A 6889-nucleotide genomic window follows, 5' to 3' on the forward strand; every position below is an offset into this window, starting at 1 on the left:
GCTATACTGAGAATGGGCAAAGCCAAGAGAAGGGACTTGGAGACGCTCAGAGGCACATTGTCCATTTCTGAACACCCAGTCAGAGCCCTAGCCACAGCTGAGCAAAAGCCTTGGCCAATAGCCGCGGTTACTCAGATGGGAGACCCCCAGCCCCCTCCTCCGCCTCCCAGCCTTCAAGCTGTTCAAGCTGCAGTGATGAAGTTGGAACCTGCCTCTTCAGGATGGCTCGCAGGCGTCCAGATCGGATTGACATAAGGCCATCGAGCAGTTGGTGGCAGGAGCCAGGGGACTGAGAGAGCAGGTTTTCGCTGGAGGGGACGTGAGCTTTATTTCCCTCTTGGTTGCTGACAAGGAAGCAGCTGGGCTTCCTGATTATTTTTACCCGGAGTCACAGCCACGGCTGCCGAGCCTCCCCAGCGACCACCAGCGCGCTTCCAGCTCAGCCACGCACCGCCAGCGCCACCTGCCGCCAGAGAGGGAGGGAGGGAGGAGAGAAGGGAGGGAGGAGAGGAGGAGGGAGGGAGGGAGGGAGGGAGAGAGAGAGAGAGAGAGAGAGAGAGAGAGAGAGAGAGAGAGAGAGAGAGAGAGAGAGAGAGAGAGAGAGAGAGAGAGAGAGAGAGAGAGAGAGAGAGAGCCCTCAGATCAGTGCTGACCACTGCCCTCCAACTGCGTCTAATTTTTGTCTTCTTTTATCGACCTACTCTCCTCCCTCCCCTTTTACCTCCCTTCTTTTTGTTTTGTTTTGTTTTTCAAGACAGGGTTTCTCAGTAGCTACAGAGTCACTCTTGGCTTCAAACTCAAGAGTTCTGCCTGCCCCTGCCTCCCGAGTGCTGGGATTAAAGGCATGAGTCACCACCGCCAGTCCTTCTTGTTTGTTTGTTTGTCTGAGAGAGTCTTTCTATGTAGCTCAGGTTGACAGTAAACTTCCCACTCTCCTACTTCTGGGATCACCTAGCTACAGGGGTGGTTCCAGTTAGCACAACACATCCACATCTGTAGGGTCCACCCTCAAAAAGCTAGATATATTGGTGTTGAAGAGAGCTCAGTGCGCTTGGTGCTCTTCCAAAGGATAGGAGCTGGGTTCCCAGCACCCAAATCAGTTGGCTGATGATTCTGACTTTGTTCCATATAGTATGATGCCCTCTTATGTCCTCCTCAGATACCTCACACATGTAGCATTTACCTACACAAACACATGCATATACACATAAATAATAAAAATAAATGAAAAAGAGAAGCCTGCATAAGTGTCAATCCACAGGTGGAAGGGGCTTTCCTAGAATCACACAGTGCAAGAGCAGGGGAAATGAGACTCAAACCACACTTTGCTTGACTCTAAATCTTGGCAGCACCCTTTTGTCTGTGTACCAGTTACCAATGCTCTCAGCTACAGATAATCACAGTGTTTTAAGTAAATGGGGACTTCTTTTCCTCGTTGGTAGATGAGTTCGGGAGCCACTCCACTATGTCAGGAACCAATTCTAGTCAGTCTTAATAATAAAAACCCACAGACAGATATTGGGGTTAAAGCTGAAGATCAGAAAAACAAAGCAGTCAGCCCCTAGAAAGTTTTCACCTCTGCCAATGCTCATGCTGAAAGGGTGATCCTGTCCTCAGACTGCATCTCCAGACTGCATCTGTCTCCGCCAAACCTCAGACTGCTCTGAGCTCCTGTCTCCTCCTGCCCTATATTTTTCTTTAGTGCTTTAGTGCTGGGATTAAATGTGTGGGACCCCAAGTGCTGAGGTCATCTTTGTGTGAGCTCTGTTTCTCTTTTAGACTGGATCGATTTTGTGTAGCTCAGGGAGACCTTGAACTACGAGATGTTCTGCCTCTGTCTCCCGAGTTCTGGGATTAAAGGTGTGGCCACCACTGCCTGGCCTCTATGGCTAACTAGTGTGGCTAGCTTTGCACTCTAATATTCAGGCAAGCTTTATTTGTTAGATAATAAATAAAATATCACCACATTTCAGTCTATACCCGTATTGCTACTCCACCCACCCAGATAGATTGTCTCTGGACATGCTTCTGCCTCATGGTTACAAGAGTTCTGAAGGTTTTTCTAGAAACCAGGTTTGTGGGGAGAGTGATAGAAGGAGGCAATGACTGAAGCTATGATAACATTGTTTATCAGGAAAGCAAAATATTTCCCTCATTTCCCCCCCTCAAAACTGTGGTTTATATTTCAGTGGTAATAACCCAATACTGTGAGGGAGGCCAACACTTCTTGGGTAAAGGAGGACAATACTGACAAATGCTAGGCCAGTCTCCACAGTATCTGTGCAAGAGCATGTGAAGTGACACTTAGTTGCAGTTATATCTCACAGAGGTTTGATTCTTGCTTCCTACTTTTTTCTTTTACTGTGTAGCCACTTGCAGTTTCCTTATCACTGTGTTTTGGTTTGGGGCTTTTTGAGACAAGTCTCACCATGTAGCTCTGGCTGGTCTAGAATTTTCTTGTAAATCAGGTTGGTCTCCAACTTGTGGCAACCCTCCTGTCTCTTCCTCCCAAATGCCAGGGTGATGGGCATGAGTTACCAGACTCAGCACTATGTTGTCTTCACCTTTCTCTCTCTCTCTCTCTCTCTCTCTCTCTCCTCTCCCCCCCCCCATCTGTTTTTCCAGATAGGATTTCTCTATGTAGTTTGTAGACCAGGCTGGCCTGGAACTCACAGAGATCCACCTGCCTCTGCCTCCCAAGTGCAGGGATTAAAGGCATGTACTGCTGCAGCCACCACCATCACCCAGCCTTTTTTAATTTTTTCTTTTCTTTTTTCTTTTTTTTTTTTTTGTGCTAGCTCTCATTTTTAATGGCTTAATGTGTCTTCAAGTGAACATTTCACAGTGTACTCATGAGGCATTTACCAAGCTACTGAGCTAGTTGGTCAGTTAACATCAGGGGTCCTCCTTTCTCTGTCTCCCCAGTACTAGGATTACAAATATATGTCTGGATGTTTATGTGATGCCTAGGCAGCAAATCCAGGTCTTAATGCTCGAAACGTAAATATTTTAACCAATTGAGAACCTATCATTTTCTTTATAATTATAGAGAATGTCCTAATCATTGCTTTCATAAATTGTGATTTTATTATTATTCTTATTTTATGTATAAGAATGCCTGAATGTAGGAAGGGTACCATGTACATGTAATACCTTAGGAGGACAGAAGATGGCATTAGATCCCCTGGAACTGAAGTTGCATAAGGTTGTGAGATGCCCTGTAGATGCTGGGACCTAAGTTGTCCTGCAAGAGCAGCCAGTGCTCTTAACCAGTGAGCCATCTCTCTGCCCATCTTCACTACTTTTATACACAAAGCATTTACCTGAGTCAAAGACTGTAGCATCTTTGCTGCAATCAATGTTTTACACTGTAGCAGCATCTTAAGTATACTTACTGACTTCATCATAATGTGCCAGCATGGAATTTTATGATTTAAGGGACTTCTTGCCAAATTAGTATCATAAAATGATGTCATAAATTGTCATGTTTTTTATTCCTTCATTTAAAATTAAAGAGGAGCTAGGCATTGGGGATGCACACCTTTAATCCCAGCACTCGGGAGGCAGAGACAGGCAGGCAGATCTCTGTGAGTTTGAGACCAGCCTGGCCTACAGAGTGAGTTCCAGGACAGAACCCAAAACTACAGAGAAATCCTGTCTCAACACCTCCCCCCAATAAATAAATAAAATTAGAGAGGAACATTACTACTCATGGTATTTATTATTATTATTATTTATTTGTTTGTTTATTTATTTATTTATTTTGAGACAGGGTCTTACTAGGTAGCCCAGGCTGGTCTAGAACATGTTGCTGTATAGATGAGTCTATGCTTGAACTTACAGAGATCTGGTTGCCCCTTCCTCCTTAGTGCTGAGATTAAAGGGGTACACTACCAAGTCCACTTCCCCAGAGGCATTTTTTCCTTCCTTCCTTCCTTCTTTCCCTCCTTCCTTACTTCCTTCTTTTCTTCTTCCTTCTTTCTCTCCTACCTTCCTTCCTTTTTTTAATGGTTATCCATGAAAGGGTAACCTATACACTAGTAAATGTTCTGTCACTAAATATCACCAGAGGTCTTGAAGTTTTCATTTGTATTGTTTTCTTTTTATATTTACACAGTATACATATATGAGAATATGAGGTCAGTGTTGTCAGGCATGTTTTTCTACTACTCTCCACCTTAATGTTTGAGACAGTGTCCCTCACTGAACTTGGACCTTGCCATTTCAGCTGAGCTAGCTGGCCAGCCCCTGGGATCCCTGTCTTTGCTCCCTGAGCACTGGGGTCCTGGCATACACCATTATACCTAACTTCTGGTAGATATTGTGAATCTGAACTCAGGTCCTCATGTTTGAGAGCAAGCACTCAGCCAGCTGCCCAACCCCACACTTGGAACTGACCTTAAACTGTACTTGTCCTCTTTGTTTGGTGAAGTGTTTGTTCATTTTCTGGAGTGAGAGACTAGTTCTTTTCCAGCATGATTATGGGCATCTGCCCTAAGAGTCTCATTGGGTCCTGTAAGCTATGGGGTGGGCAGGGGGAGGGCTAGGATCCAAGGTCTCAGATGAGCGGTCTGGGCTCATAAAGTTCATGCAGATGTTGAAAGCAGGCCCTCTTGGTCCAAGTTCAATGCCTTCTCTTCCCCATCACTGTCTTTTCCACAAATAGCAGATTTTCTGTGCATAGCATACCACCTGCCCAGTTAGAATATGCATCTCAGTGCTCTGTGGTAAATTCACAGTTGTACAATTTTCATCACAATCCATTTGAAAACATTCTTGTCACCCCCAAAAGGAACATTATGTCTAATGTACAAAGGTACCAGCTGCATAAAGGTGAAACTATCTTTAAGCTTGGAGGAAAAAGGTGGATGGAGGTGGGCAGGTGCTGTGTGAGGTTAGCCCAGAAGGCTTAGGCTATGCCATGGTCTTGCTACATGGATGCTGTTTCTTCCCTACTCTGGCTTTTGGTTTCATTCTAGTACAAAGAAGCATATTAGTTTTTTTTTTTTTATTTGAGACTGAGTCTCACATAGCCCAGGCTATGTTCAACACTTTAAGTAGCTTGGGACGATCTCGAAGTTCTGATCCTTCTACCTCGACTTTGCAAGTGCTGTAACCCCAGTGTTCCAGCACTGAGTTACAGTGCCTGTTTTATGTCTGATTTCTGCAGTGCTGGGGATGGAGCCCAGGCCTTTGTGCCTACTAGGAAAGTCCTCTACCCTATAAGCTTTACCTCTAGTATAGCTTGATCAAACAGTTTTGCTATGTAGTCCAGGCTGACCTTGAACTCACTATTGTAGCTCTAGGCCGGCCCCAAACTTGCAGCAATCCTTTGTCTCAGCCTCTTCAGTGCCTGGATTACAAACATATGCCACAACCAATTTCAAATAAACATGTATTGAGCACTTGTATGCTAGGCACCAAGATGCAGGTATCACAGATAAACCAAGAGTAAAGACTTTTCCCCATCCTTACATAGGTTGGTAGAAGAGTAAGAGCTGGAGAAGAAAGGTTCTGACAACAAAGGCCACTGCATCTGCCTCCAAAGATTTCTCAGAAACAGGTGGGGACAGGCAGGGGTAAGGGAAGAGCTTCTCTCTCTCTCTCTCTCTCTCTCTCTCTCTCTCTCTCTCTCTCTCTCTCTCTCTCTCGGGTTTTCTAGGCAGGGTTTCTCTGCATTGCTTTGGAGCCTGTCCTGGAACTTACTCTGTAGACCAGGCTGGCCTCAAACTCAGAGATCTGCCTGCCTCTGCCTCCCACCTGACTGAGGTATTGGCTTTCTTGCTGACTGGAGAGGAGTACAAAAAGAGATGTGAAAGTGCTCTCCTCCCCTCTTTTCCTTAATGGCACTAGGATTCAAGCCTGTATGCCCTACTCTGACAATCTTACCTAATCCTAATCACCTCCCAAAGTCTCCACTTCCTAACAGTAGAGTCACATTAAATGTCCACACAGTGGAAATTAAATATATGCACAGGACGCCTAAGCAGACACAGCCAAAGAATTTGAAAAGGGCCCCTGACAACCAGGCAGACTAAGGCTTTGTTTCGGCTTTCTCTTTTCCATCTCTCTCACTAGCTCTAGACACTGGGGCTGGGTGAGGTGAGAGCAAGTCAAAAATAGGAGAACCATGACCTACCTGTACACCAATGGCCCCCAAACACACTGAACTCTACCCCTAAGGTTATTTATTTATCTATTTGGTTAGATGTTTTGTTTGTTTGTTGTTTGTTTTTTTTTTTGCAGCCCAGGCTAGCCTCACATTCACTATGTAGCTGATGCTGGCCTTGAACTCCCAACCCTCCTGCCTCTGCCTTCTGAATCAATCCTCAAACTCACAGATATTTGCAACAATACTCAATGTTGATTTTTATTAAACAAAACAAAACCCTCAAACCCAGAGAGAAGTTGGAAAATTATCAATTATCACTAGTGTAATGTTGCTGGAGGTTCTTCCTGTCCTGCCAGGTCCCTCTGTTCTTCTCAACCCCAAATAAGCACACGGATGCTATATTAGTTAATAAACTGTTGGCTGATGGCTAGGGCTTCTTATTGGCTAGCTCTGTCTTAATTATTAACCCATTTCTACAAATCTAAGTATTTCCACATGGTCTTGGCTTACTGGAGAATGCCCGGACCTTTTTTCTCATTTGGTTGCTACATGTCGTCTGTTTCTGGTGGGCTCTCTGCTTCCTTTCCCAGAATTCTCCTCATCTCCTAGTCCTACCTATCTTCCTGCCTCATTGGCCAAACAGTGTTTTATTCATCAACCAGTAAGAGAAACACATACAGAAAGACATCCTCTAGCAGTGTAACATTTGCTTTGGTTCCCCTCTTTTCAAAAAGAAAGGCAGATGTGGTACACAACAGTATTTAGAGGCTGAGACAG

This window comes from Phodopus roborovskii, unplaced genomic scaffold, assembly GCF_943737965.1.
Source record: "Phodopus roborovskii unplaced genomic scaffold, PHOROB, whole genome shotgun sequence".
In the NCBI taxonomy this organism is placed as follows: Eukaryota; Metazoa; Chordata; class Mammalia; order Rodentia; family Cricetidae; genus Phodopus; species Phodopus roborovskii.